Source organism: Rhinopithecus roxellana, chromosome 19 (assembly GCF_007565055.1).
Source record: "Rhinopithecus roxellana isolate Shanxi Qingling chromosome 19, ASM756505v1, whole genome shotgun sequence".
Taxonomy (NCBI): Eukaryota; Metazoa; Chordata; class Mammalia; order Primates; family Cercopithecidae; genus Rhinopithecus; species Rhinopithecus roxellana.
The window spans coordinates 66,491,110-66,505,913 of record NC_044567.1 but is presented as its reverse complement, the minus strand read 5'-3'; the positions used below and the strand labels follow the sequence as shown (position 1 = coordinate 66,505,913).

Below are 14,804 nucleotides of genomic sequence, written 5' to 3'. Positions count from 1 at the left end.
CACACCTGTAATCCCAGCACTTTGGGAGGCCAAGGTGGGCAAATCGCGAGGTGAAGAGATCAAGACCATCCTGGCCAACATGGTGAAACCCTGTCTCTACTAAAAATACAAAAATTAACCGGGCGTGGTGGTACGCACCTGTAGTGCCAGCTACTCGGGAGGCTGAGGCAGGAGAATTGCTTGAACCCAGGAGGCGGAGGTTGCAGTGAGCTGAGATGATGCCACTGCACTCCAGCCTGGTGACAGAGTGAGACTCCATCTCAAAATAACAAAAACAAAAACAAAACAGGCCAGGCTCACACCCATAATCCCAGCACTTTGGGAGACCAGGATGGAAGGATGGCTTCAGCCCAGGAGTTCCAGACCAGCCTAGGCAACATAGTGAGCACCTGTCTCTACAAAAAAATTTTAAAAATTAACCAGGCATGGTGGCACATGGCTGTAGTCCCAGTAACTCTGGAGGCTGAGGCAGGAGGATCGTTTGAGGCCAGGAGTTTGAGGCTGCAGTGAGCCATGATCATGCCATTGTACTCCAGCCTGTGTGACAGAGTGTGATGCTGTCTCTAAAAATAAAAAATTAAATTAAAAAATTTAAAAACATGAAATATATTTCACCCTTTATATTGATTTTAATTTATATTTTGAAGAAAATTTTTTAAAAATTATATTTGAATATCATTAATTTTTTTAATCTTTGAGAAGAATTACAAATTGCAAAGTGATAAAAATGAGAAAATACTAAAGTAGAACTTGGGGGAAGCTGGGAAGAAAAACTAAAATTCACCACACAAAATTCACCCATTACTAATTAAAAAAAAATGAAAATGAGTAAGAAAAGTATTGTCATTAGATCGCCAGGCTACGAGGTCATCTGAAGTCCCTGACACTTGATCTCCTTTACTAGAATATTTAATTCTATCAGAACATCGTGAATAAACAGACGGCCTCCACTATACTCTTGCCCCAAGCCTTACAAATATGAAGGGCATGCCTGCTTCCTGCTTCCCCTCTCCCTCCTTGTGATCTGACAGCACTCCTGAATGGGAAAACATTTATAAATACCTACGTCCAGAATCTAACTCTGTTTTACAGAGAAACACAAAACAGTTTCACACAGCATGGCCATTATACACTGAATTTTCTAGGAATGCAACTAACATGTAACTTAAGGAAGGACAGTACTTTCCTTTATTCAAAATGTTTACCCTGAGCTGTCAGCATTTCAAAGTCACTAATGTCAACACTGCCTGGTATTTGAATTCTCAACACTGCACCCATGAGTCAATCTCATTTGTAGCATTCAAGCTTATAGACAGCAATCTCCACTAATGTACAAACATCTGACTGTCTTCTAATGGAGTCAGGCTCCAGCATTTACACACTGATATGTCACTTTATTAGAAATTATTTGCCTATTACTTCTTCTCTACATTACAAGTACAGCATTATATTGATTTTTTTCAGTAATGTATATGGACTGGTGAATTTCATTTTTACAGAATAATCATCACTTAAAAGGGTAACTGGACTACTAGGTTGAGGTCTCTGCCATGAGCAGCTTCAGAAGGCCTGCTAGTGCTCCCTTCTCCTTGCCTGCATGCACAGAAGGCCACACAAGGGAAACAGCAATGGCCAGCTGATAAGAACAGGGGTCATCGTGCAAGCAGAAGGGGAGGACAAGGCCACCTTCCAGCAGGCACTAAAGTAACAATGAGAACTAGCTCAAGCCTGTAATCCCAGCACTTTGGGAGGCCGAGACGGGCGGATCATGAGGTCAGGAGATCGAGACCATCCTGGCTAACATGGTGAAACCCCGTCTCTACTAAAAAATACAAAAAACTAGCCGGGCGAGGTGGCGGGCGCCTGTAGTCCCAGCTACTCGGGAGGCTGAGGCAGGAGAATGGCGTAAACCCGGGAGGCGGAGCTTGCAGTGAGCTGAGATCCGGCCACTGCACTCCAGCCTGGGCGGCAGAGCGAGACTCCATCTCAAAAAAAAAAAAAAAAGTAACAATGAGAACAACAAAAACAAAATACATAGAAAAGAAAAAAATGGCAAAATTGTACTTCAGGCTTTAGTGCCCTCCTTACTTTTACCCCAGATAATGCAAAAATTTTTCCTCTTCCTTCAACAGAGCATAAATGATATGACCTGGCTGGGCACCATGGCTTACACCTGTAATACCATCACTTTGGGAGGCTGAGGCAAGAGGATTGCTGGAGCCCAGGAGCTCGAGGCTACAGTAAGCTATAACCATGCCACTGCACTTCAGCCTGGGCAGCCTGTTTTAAAAAAAAAAAAAAAAAAAAAAACCTGATAACCACACATTCTCCAGTGGTATCCCTCTCAGTCTCTCAATTTCTGACTTTTGGACTTCCCTCTGTAAGATAGGTGATCACAAAAAACTCTCTAGATCTATCTGGAAAGCTCTGGAAGATCATAAAAGGGGACCAGCTGAGGATTCCAAGTAAATATGCACCTATGAAACAAAGTTACTGGTAGAAATGGGAGATTTCAAAAAAATCTCCAATTTGCTTTCTCATTGAAATTCAAGATTTGATAGCTATGAAATTTGAGCAAGAAGTCATGCAGAAGAAATAATTTGAAAGCAGAGAAATTAGACTAAAGATTAAAAACACAATAGTTGAAGAAAAGAAACATACAAACATACAAAGCAAAGCATATTAGATGATAAACTTTGAAAAAACAGAGCATGAATGAAAGTGATCACGAGAATCAGAGAAAATATATGTGACACAGAAGAAATACCCAGGAGACCAAATACACACATACTTTAATTTCCTGGAGGAGACTCCAGGGTGAAAAGAGAAGCAATAATCAAAGCAATAACAGCATGCCTAGAAGGCATTTAATAAAACCCATCACCAAATCCTAATAACTCAAAGGAATGTAGGAGAAGACTTAACATGTAAAACAATGCCCCAAGCCAACTTTCTGCATCATATTTAATGAGAAAACACCAAAATCACCCACAGTAAAGTGAGAGCAAGTCAAGGTGTCACTAGCATTTAACACAACTGGGATCACACACGCACAAAACAGCAAGAACCAGAAATAAAAGAACAACTCCTGGAATGGAGAAAAAAGGCATTGTTATCTGCAGCTGATATGACTGCTTGGAAGACATCTGAGAATTAGTGCTAAGGAGAGGATGGTAAGGGAGCGAGCCAGTTCCAAACTAAATATTTTTAAACTATGTAATTAGAAAATATAGTCAGTGACAGTGCTAACACCAAAATTGGAATGATACAGAGAAGATTAGCATGGTTCATGTGTAAGGATGACATTCAAAGTCGTCAAATAGTCCATATTTTTAAAAATAAGAAAAAAATGAAACGAACAAAGAATCCCATTCACAATAGGAATAAAAGTAAAAAACAAAGGCATAAACTCAACAAAAAAGGAAAGGAAGGAAGGAATGAAGGGCGGGCAGGAGGCAGGGAGGGAGGGAAGGCACAAACAAAGATAAACTCGACAAAAAGGAAAGGAGGGGAGGAGAGCGGGGAAGGAGGGGGGAAGGAAATAGCAAACTTTAGGGGGAGAGTCAAAAAAAAAAAAAGGAAGAGAGGACATGGAGAACTGGAGAGACTGACAGGTCCTGGATGGAAAGAGTTGGCAAATATGTCAATATTCTTGCGGGAGGTGCAGGGAGAGCTCCCCACTGTCTATACCACAGGCACCCAGGGAGGACCCAGGAAAGCTTCCACCCCCAAACCAGCACTGCACCTTGTGCCAACACAGAAAGCCACAGAAAACCCTTGGCCCCGCTCCAAAGCCCTAACTAAATCATGTACTCCCGGGAAACGCAGGGCCAAGACACCACCATGGGCGTCATCAAGCTTAGAATCAATTCAGCACCATGTTCTCACTCATAGGTGGGAATTGAACAATAAGAACACTTGGACACAGGAAGGGGAACATCACACACTGGGGCCTGTTGTGGGGTGGGGGGAGGCGGGAGGGATAGCATTAGGAGATATACCTAATGTAATTGATGAGTTAATGGGTGCAGCACACCAACATGGCACATGTATATGTATGTAACAAACCTGCACGTTGTGCACATGTACCCTAGAACTTAAAGTATAATTTTTAAAAAGAGGGAAAAAAAAGAAAAAAAAAGAATTAATTCAGCACCTTAACTAGTGTGGAGTTCATAACATCCTCACAACTGGGTTTACCTCAGACACCACCAGAAGCTGAAAGCCATTCCTGCTCCATCCACGTATGACGGATAAACAGTGTGGCTATCCAGACAATGGATTATTATTCAGCCTTAAAAAGGAAGGAAATTCTGACACATGCCCCAGTGTGGATGAACCTGAAGGATACTATGTTAAGGGAAATAAGCCAGTCACAAAAGGATACTGTATGATCTCGCTTGGATGCAGAATCTTAAACAGTCAAACTCACAGAAAGTCAAGTGGTGACCGCCAAGGGCTGCAGACAGGGCAACGGGGAGTTGTTCAGTGGGTACAGATCCGTAAGCCTGAGGGACCTGCTATGCAGCATTGCCCGTGAATTACACACTTAAAAATGTGTTCAGAGGGTAGATCTCTTACTACAATGTGAAAATGAATTAAATGTAGAATAAAATAGAAGAAAATGAAAATACAGACAGTTCCAAACTTATGATGGTATGACTTACCCTTTTTGACCGTAACGTGATGCAAATGTGACACGCATTCAGTAGAAGCTGTACTTCAAGTGCCCAGACAACCATTCTGCTTTTCACTTCCAGTAAATTAGGTTGGTGCAAAAGTAATTGCAATTTTGAAAATGGCAAAAATCACAATTACTTTTTTGCACCAATCTAATACATTATATAAGATATTCAACACTTTATTATAAAATGGGCTCTGTATTAGATGATTTTGTCCAAATGTAGGATAATATGAGAGTTGTGAGCCCCGTTTAAGGCAGGCTGGGCTCAGCTATGATGTTCAGAAGGTTAGGTGCATTAAATGTATTTTCAACTTAGCATATTTTCAGCTTATGATGGGTTTATCTGGAAGTAACCAATGAAATAACTGGAGGAGCATCTGTACTGAATCTGAATTTTTTTTTAATCACAAAATATATTCATTGATAAATGATCTCTCTAAAATTACGAGAACAACAACAAACTCATTCCTGGCATTCTGTGATTTTGCAGGTTCTCATCTCCAAACAGACTTGGCCCCACCTGCCCCAGGCCCCTCCCTTGAGTCCCCAACACTTCTTCAGGGCCCTTCAGAACTCACAGTGAAATCAACACTTCCTATAGACTGAGCTCTCTGAACGTCCCCTCACTTCCACAGCTGGATGAATCCCACCACTGCCTTTCCAAGTCAGTGTTTATTTTCTCATATTTCCCAAGCTGAAGGTCTCGTTGTACTTCATACCTATGACTGTTGCTTCCCCACTGTCTGTTCCCTTCCCCACTGTAAACAGACACCCTCCATCTCCGCAGTTCACGCAGCAGGACCTGGCATCCTCTTCCCCTCCCTGTTGCCATCTACACACCCCCACTCCATTCTCCCCATTCCCTGACATCCCTGGCTCACGGCGCTCCTCCTTCTGTGGCATCCAAGAAACTGACCCACCCACCTTCCAGCCTCTCAATTCCAAGACTTCCAACATCGCCTTCCTCCACTCTCACCCCAGCAAGCCAACCCATCCATGGTTTTCTCTCAGCTTCTGTTTCCTACTCTGCAAATCCTGGTCCCAATATTTATCTTGCATGGACTTGGACAGTCTGCTTAATCTCTTTATGCCTCAGTCTCCTGATCTATAAAATGGGAATGATAATAAGGGGACTATGTCATAGGGTTGTAGTAAAGACTAAAGGAGACTATATTCATTGCATACTGAGAACAGTGGTTAGCACATAGTGAGCAAAGAATGCTAGTCACCAGTAATTGTAATTCTACAACAGGTAAAGATGATGGGGGAAGAAAACAAGTCTCCCTACCTGAGGCAAACAGAGTAGCAGAACAAAGAACTCTGGAGTCAGACCCTGGGTTTGAATTTGGGAACACTACCTATCCTGGAGCCTTGGCTTCTTCACGTGTCAGATGGGGATAAGAATACTTACCTTCCATGTTAGACGAGTTCCCCTGATAGGAGCCCAGAGTTATTCCCTCCCCGTGTCAGAGAGGACAGGTGTCTCAGGTTGGAGCCTCAGGCATTACCTGGGTGTGATGCAGGTAACTGGAGCATGCAGGGGTCCACGTATCAGCGAGGACATGGACAGCTTCTTAGCAGTGAGCCAATCATGACTGCTTGCCCTTACTGATCACCATCTGAGATGTCTGAGATTCTGCAAGCATTCAAGTGGAGTTTGGCCACAGTAAAACTAGCCCTTCACATTTATTTTGCCTTTTAGAAAACACTGATATCAGTTTAAAATAGTGACACGTCTTTGGATCCCACGTGTGCTATATAAAGAAACATCTAAATGGGCACTTCCATGTCTCATGGTTTTAAAAATGTTTTAAATGTGGCTGTGCGAACCTCCTTCTTGCCGACTGCTGTCTCCAGAAGAGATCCATGTTCACTCCTCATCTCTTAGGAAGGCCCATCAGATTTCATCTCACTCGTCCCACTGCTAACATAAGCAGAAATCTTACCCTACACCAACTTTACCATCCATCAGGAGAATCCAGCAATCCTACTTCCAGGTATATACCCTCAAAAAGTCAAAGCAGTGTCTCAAGAAGATATTTGTACACCTGTGTACAGAGCAGCATTATTCACAATAGCCAAAAGGTAGAAATGGGCCAAGGGTACTTCAACAGGTGAATGGATAAAGAAAATATGGTATATCCACACAAGGAAATATTATTTAACCTCAAAAAGGAAGGAAATTCTGACACGTGCTACAGTGTGGATCAACCTTGAGGATATTATGCTGAGCGAAATAAGCCAGTTGCAAAAGGACAAACACTGTATGATGCCACTCTTGTGAGGAACCTAGAGCAGTCAGATTCATAGAGACAAAGAACAGAACGGCGCTTGAAAGGAGCTAAGGGAAGCGGAATGGGAAGCGAGTGTTTAATGGGGACAGACTTTCGCTTTGGGAAGATGAAATAGTTCTAGAGATGGAAGGTGGTGATGGTTGTACAACAATGTGAATGAACTTAATGCCACTGAACTGTACCCTTAAAGATGATTATGTGTATTTTTCTACAATTCAAAAACCAGTAAAGTTAAGAGCCGGCTGGCTTTCCCCTTCAGAATATATCCAGACACTGCGGTGCGCCGGTGCCATGGCTGCCGGCCCAGCCCAGGTCACTTCTTTCCTAGACCACAGCCCTAGCCTCCAAACTGGTCTGCGCACTCCATCTGTCCACTCTCAAGAAGCAGCCCAAAGCAGTCATTTTAAAACAAGGTCAGGTCATACCACTGCTCTGTGCAAAACCTTGCAAAAGTTCCCCAGTGGAGTCAGAGTAAAAATATCCAAAGTCCTGACAGTGACTCGCAAGCTCCCCCATCTTTCTGCCCTCCTCCCCAACTGCTTGTTCACTCTGCTGCGGCCCCACTGGCCTTTCTACCACTCCCTGGACGTGGGGGACAGAGGCCAGCGGTCATCTCTGCCTGGAGTGTCCACCACTCCAGCTGTCCACCTGGCTTTCTCATCTCTCCCATGACTTGCTCATGTACCTTTATGAAGGCAGGGATGTTTGTCCTGCTCACTCATATATATTCCTTTTGCCTAGAACAGTGCCAGGCACATGGTAGCCACTCAAAGATATTTGTTGAATTAATGAATAAATAGAAGGATTATTTCTAAAGTCAGAAACATTTGTCAGAACCAGAACTTGGAGCAGAGGAGCAGGTGGGTGCTTTTGACAAGGCTGCCACCTAGTGGTTGGATTCCTTGACAGCCTTCTGGGGGTTCCCCAACCTTTCACTTGACCCTGGGGCAGGCAGGGAGGACTATCACCTGCACACAAGGAATCTCCTCATTCCCTAAAAGCCACACCATTGTGTAAGATGAGATATACACAAAGGACACCTCAGGGAGAAAAAGAAGAATAAGAACTGGAATCCAGGCCAGGCGCAGTGGCTCATGCCTGTAATCCCAGCACCTTGGGAGGCCAAGGCAGGAGCCCAGGAGCTCAAGACCAGCCTGGGCAACATGGTGAGACCCTGGTGGTGTGCACCTGTAGTCCCAGCTACTCGAGAGCTGGGGCAGGAGGATCTCTTGAGCCTAGAAGTTGGAGGCTGCAATCAGCTATGATTGCACCACTGCACTCCAGCCTGGACAACAGAGCAAAACTGTCTCTAGAAAAAAAAAAAAAAAATCAGAATTCTTTTTTGGAATCCAGATATGTGAATAATGTTAATGAAAGAACCCCAATTAGAAAAAGTGGATGTTCCATAATGAAACCTGGGGTGGGCACGGGAAAAAATAAGTCAAACTTGTTTGACCTTCCTGAAGCTAAGGTTCCTGGTCTAGATAAAATAACCATGCTCTTCCTCTGGCTGTTGTAAGCATCAAGGGAGACAGCAGCTCAGAGAAGCCAGTACGTGCAGGTAGGTGGCAGTCCCTTTCGTGATTTTTGCTGTGTTCTTGCTATTGTTGGAACGAACTTTGGCATAGCCCCAGAGAACAGCATAAGGCCTGGCAACTAGAAACTGGAAATAGCCTTGAGAAGAATGAAGAAGCTCATGCCTCCCCATTCAAGCAGTTCCAATACCACCCATGACAGACGGCAAGTTGGCGCTCTAGGCAAGGCTGAGACAATGATATCATTATTACGACCAAAAGATTACACGTTTCTTCCTGGAGTAGATTTCAGGGATTCTCCCTGAGGACAGATCAGCTCCCAGGATAGGGTGCAGTAAAATACAGGCCGACTATAGGTTTAATTCTTGTGCGTTCAAAGTCACAAATACTGTATTAAAATTTCATGACAAAAATATTTCTCAAAATTAACACGATTGAAATAAAACACAGATAATACCATGGTATGCATCGTAGAAAACTTGTCCTCAAGTCAAAAGTATAAAAACTAAGTCTTGCATGCCATAAAAAGAATTCTGCCCCCTGCAAGTCTAATATATGGTTGATTTCCTCTGAGAGGAAATTTCTCTGAAAGGAAATCCACTATATATTGTCAGAATTCCCTCAATTTCCGTTAATTTTATTCTTTTTCTTCACAGCTGAGCCTATAGAAAATTGCTTTAAGTCCAGTGAGCACCTAGTTGCTCCATCTAATTTCCATCTTTGTATCAACTATATTTTTATTTTTTTGAGACTGAGTCTCACTGTGTCGCCCAGGCTCGAGTACAGTGGCACGATCGCGGCTCACTGCAGCCTCCACTTCCCAGGTTCAAGAGATTCTCCTGCCTTAGCCTCCCAAGTAGCTGGGATTACAGGTGACCGCCACCACACTTGGCTAATTTTTTTGTATTTTTAGTAGAGAAGGGGTTTCGCCATGTTGGTCAGGCTGGTCTCAAACTACCTCAGGTGGTCCGCCTGCCTCGGCCTCCCAGAGTGCTGGGATTACAGGCATGCGCCACCACACGCGGCAGTATTGATATTTTAAAACCCACGCTTATTACTACAGGTTGAGTATCCCTTATCCAAAATGCTCAGGACCATAAGTGTACTGGATTTCTGATTTTTTATTTTGGAATATTTGCATTCTACTTACCAGCTGAGCATCCCTAATCTGAAAATCCAAAATCCAAAATGCTCCAGTGAGCATTTCCTTTGAGCATCATGTCAGTGCTCAAAACATTTCAGATTTTGGAGCATTTGGGATTTTGAATTTTTGGATTTGGGATGTTCAACCTGTACAACTGGTTGCTGTAGCCCTAACCAGCACTTTCATTTTCCTAGTTTTCTCGCATGTAAAATAGACAAAATGCAATCAAATATTGAAATGATTACCAAAACATACAACTGCAGAGGTGATAAGACCTACAACAGAGAGGCGCTGCATACCACTGCTCCTAATGGTCATCCCAATAGCCTGGAATTCACCTATTCCAAATGAGGCAGTTTGGGGACACCATGACAATGGACAAAAGTATCAGCTTTCCAAAGGTGCTACAAAAATGTTGAGGACTACTGACATATAAAAATAAAAGCTCTCGGCCGGGCACGGTGGCTCATGCTTATAATCCCAGCAGTTTGGGAGGCTGAGGCGGGTGGATCACCGGAGGTCAGGAGTTCGAGACCAGCCTGACCAACATGGAGAAACCCCATCAATATTAAAAGTACAAAATTAGCCGCACATGGTAGCGCATGCCTGTAATCCCAGCTACTCAGGAGGCCGAGGCAGGAGAATCGCTTGAACACAGGAGGCAGAGATTATGGTGAGCCGAGATCACGCCATTGCACTCCAGCCTGGGCAACAAGAGTGAAACTCCGTCTCAAAAAATAAAATAAAATAGACAAACAAAAAAAGCTTCAGAAACAAAATGTAATTTTCAAATTCAACCCTATTAAGTCATATAATTTAATTTCACTTAAATGAAGTAATCGACAAACAATCTGTGAAACTAGGAGAATAATAACTGTCACTTACATTTCATTGCAGTCTGTAAAGTATTCACAGACCTTTTCCCCAACATCACTGTGTATTAGGTATGTAATTATTTCCTTTCTTTGACAAATAAAGGACGCCAATGTCCCTTGGGGCATGGGAACTTGTCTACTTTAGGAGCCAATACGAAACCAAGGTATTTTCCTAGAATCCTGTGCAAAGGAGCAGATGTTATAAGCAAACAAACAAACAAAAAAATCCACCAACAAATGGCTAAAGAACACTACAAAAGGCAAGTAGAAGAGGAAGGATTTTGTGAAGGCAAAAAAAAAAGTTTAGTTTACATTTATATTGTCTAAATTTATATTGTATTTACCTTGTCTTTTAATTTTTTATAGCAATGTATGCATATGTTTAAAATGTTCAAACAGCACAGGAAAATCTAAAATGAAAACATTTTCCTCTGCCACTTTCAATTCTGGTAACTCTCCTTAAAGAGAATCACTCTGACATCCTTCCAGGAAAAAAAAGTTGATTTTAATAATTAATATATACTTTTAAAACCAAAACCAAATTAAGGTTATACCATATGCACCATATTATTTTCCCCACTTAGTAATGTATCTTGGAGATCTTTCCCAATCAGTACACACAAATCTACTGTATTCATTTTCATGCCTGTATACTCTTCTACTGCACCAAAATCACATTGTTCAACCAGCCCTGTATGAATACATACTTAGGTTGTCTCCCATATTATACTATCATAAATAATCATGCAATAGAACTTGCTCATACATGTTGGCATTCTTTTCCAAGAATATCAGTAACATTAAGTGCTAAATAACAGAAATGCTTGATCAAAGGTTATATTAATATTTAGATAGATATTACCAAATTGTCCCTGTGCATCAACCATATGTGACTCCTTATACCCTTAATGACACCAGAAATGATAAACTGCTTTAATTTTTGCTAATGTATTAGGGGAAATTATATACCTAGTTGTTGTTTTGCTTATTTATTTACTTATTTTTTGTGAGACAGGGTCTCACTGTTGCCCAGGCTGGAGTGCAGTGTCATAATTTCAGTTCACTGCAGCCTTCACTTCCCAGGTTCAAGTGATCCTCCCACCTCTGTCTCCCAAGTAGCTGGGACCACAGGCGCACGCTTCCATGCTCGGCTAATTTTTGTACTTTTTGTACAGATGGGGTTTCACCATGTTGCCCAGACTGGTCTCCAACTCCTGGGCTCAAGCGATCTGCCCGCCTCAGCCTCCCAAAGTGCTAGGATTACAGGCGTAAGCCACCACACCCAGCCTTGCTTTACATTTCTTGAACTATAAGTAAGGCTTAGTATCTTTCCACTGGCCATCTGTATTTTTTCATGGGAGCGATATATATTTCTATTATATTATTTTTCCTTTTCTTCCTTTTTTCTTTTTTTTTTTTTTTTTTGAGCTAGTGTATCACTCTGTCACCCAGGCTAGAGTGCAGTGGTGTGTTCATAGCTCATGGCAGCCTCAAACTCCCAGGCTCAAACAATCTTCCCACCTCAGCCTCCCAAATAGCTGGGACTACAGGCATGCACCCAGCTAATTTTTATTTATTTATTTATTTATTTTTGTAGAGATGAGGTCTCACTATATTGCCCAGGCTGGTCTTGAACTCCTGGGCTCAAGCAATCCTCCCATTTCAGCCTCCCAAATTGCTGCGATTATAGCCATGAGCCACCACATCTGGCCTATTTTTCTTTTTCTTATTGATTTGTATAAACTCTTTGTAAATAAGCCTTTTGTTACATGTATTGCAAATAATTTCCTCTTTTTGCAAAGAAGTTTCTTATATTTATGAAAGTACGTTTTTCATCCTTTCCTTCATGGCTTCTGTGTTTGTTCCTACTTAGAAAGGCTCTTCCAAGGCCAAGACTACGAATTAATTCTCTGATGCTTTCTCTTTGTAGTTCTGCAGTTTCATTTTTTAATATTTAAATCTTTAATCCTCTTAGAATTTATTTTGATGGGAGGAATGAGATAGTGATCCAGCTGTATTCTTTCCTAAATACTTACTCGGTCACATTTTTTAGTGAATTATCCCCTGTGATACAAAATGCCGCCTTTCCCCTCTACTAAATCTTCCAGTGTATTCTGCACTTTGTCCACCGTTCCACTGAGCTGCCTAGTGCCTCTTCAGTTCCAGAATGCCTAAGGTTAATCCCCTGATTACTATTTTCAGGATTTTCCTGGTTACTCTAGAATATCTATTCTGCTAGGTCAGGATTTCTTAGCAGCAGTACTGTTGATATTTTTGGGCAGGACACTCTGCTGCAGGACGGTCCTGTGCATCCTAGGATGTTTAGTATCTCTGGCTTCTACCCACTAGATGGCGGTAGCAGCCCCGAGTCATAACAGCCAAAAAAAATGTCTCCAGACATTGCCAGTTGTTCCCTGGGTTGGAACTGGAGGGGCAAAATCGTCCCCCATTGAGAACAACGGGTTTTAGATAAATTCCAGTTATTTTATTATGTTTCCACTCCCAAATTCCCACTGACATTATAATCAAGATGAAAATGAATTCTTAGAATAATTCAGACATCCTTATTACATTTTATATGTTGTACTAATTAAGTTTAATCTTAATTCTATTTAATTTTCCTATCTAAGAATCACATATATGTTTTCACTTATTTATGTCTTCTTTGAAGGACATAAGACTTCTCCTTCAAAAGAGTTTTAAGATATTTTTATATAGATGCTTACACTATTTATTTCTAAATATTTCGCCCTTTCATTCCTTTATAAATAGAATTGTTTCTTACATTATTATCTTTTCTAATTAGTCACTGATAAGAAAGCAATTGATGGCCGGCGTGGTGGCTAATGCCTGTAATCCCAACACTTTGGGAGGCCAAGGAGGGGGGATCATGAGGTCAGGAGATCAAGACCATCCTGGCTAACATGGTGAAACCCCGCCTCTACTAAAAATACAAAAATTAGCTGGGTGTGGTGGTGTGCACCTGTAGTCCCAGCTACTCGGGAGGCTGAGGCAGGAGAATCGCTTGAACCCGGCAGGCAGAGGTTGCAGTGAGCCGAGATCATACCACTGCACTCCAGCCTGGCAACAGAGTGATATTCGGTCTCAAAAAACAAAAACAAAAACAAAAACAAAAAATCAAAAAATGTAAGTAAAAGAATCATAGGTGCTGACTGATTGGTATTACCTCTTGGACCAGCCAAATACCTTTATTTTTACTTTCTATATATACATATATATTTTGGTGGCTGTAATCAAATGTATGTTTAAAATTCCTCATTCCCCACTGTAGGGTTCTAGCTGCAATTATACTACATTGGCTTTTAACAGGCACCTCTACCATATTCACTGATATTGTGTAAGCTTTGATTGCAGTAGATCTGGATTTAATATCTATTTCTAAGCTGGCCCTATGTAAACTATTTGGTATTTGAATTAAATGAATATTAATGATGCACCTTGGCTTTTTGGTTTTGAAGTATCTTCCTATGCTTGTGCTGACTGTATGAGAAAACCAGGCTAATAGTGTGCATAGACAGAATTGCTTGGTCTGGTGTTGAGTGGAACTTGCCTAGAATAAAATTCTGAGAAATGCTCATTTATAAGTGTTGTAGTGATAGGTAAGTTCTTCCTCCATCCAGAGTTCCACTGTACCTTTGGAATGACAGTGATGTACAATGATGTCTTTCTTTCCACTCTGTCTCAATCAGTAAGAACTGGATATTACTTTAACTTAGTTAGTATTTTGTTCTAAAAAGTAAACATTATAAAAATGAACCTGAAAAGAGTCTTAGCAAGTCTGAGCTCACCATATTCATATGGTGTGACAGGTATTTAAAGAGGGAGGCATCACTAAAGCTATTTATAAGCCTGAACAACCTTTTCAAAGTTTTCATAAAGTTTTTACAATTTAAATATCCATACTACATCTAGGTATTCAATAAATATAATCACATATGTTGTGCTTTCCATAAATTAAAATCCTCAAATGCATCTCAAACCAAGATGCTATTTCTACATCACGCCTATTTAAAAGAAAATATAATATATACTATTCCTGGTCATAAAACCAGATAAACACCCCTACCGTATTCAAAAGGCAACAACATCTAGTTTCCCTACATCTATTAAATGAGTGCTTTTCTGTTAAAAATCAGAATATAAGCCAGGTGCGGTGCCTTATGCCTGTAATCCCAGCACTTTGGGAGGCCGAGGCAGGTGGATCACAAGGTCAGGAGATCAAGACCATCCTGGCTAACATGCTGAAACCCC

General features: G+C 41.5%; 1 protein-coding gene and 1 non-coding gene across 4 annotated transcripts in view; one reads left to right on the top strand and one right to left on the bottom strand.

Annotated features, from left to right (window-relative positions):
* The window catches only part of NT5M (5',3'-nucleotidase, mitochondrial), a 78,869-nt gene that overhangs the window by 44,388 nt on the left and 19,677 nt on the right, over positions 1 to 14,804 (bottom strand). The window lies entirely within an intron of this gene.
* On the top strand, positions 3,233 to 3,334 carry LOC115894982. The gene has a single exon (XR_004055197.1). It is a non-coding gene; the product is annotated as a U6 spliceosomal RNA (small nuclear RNA).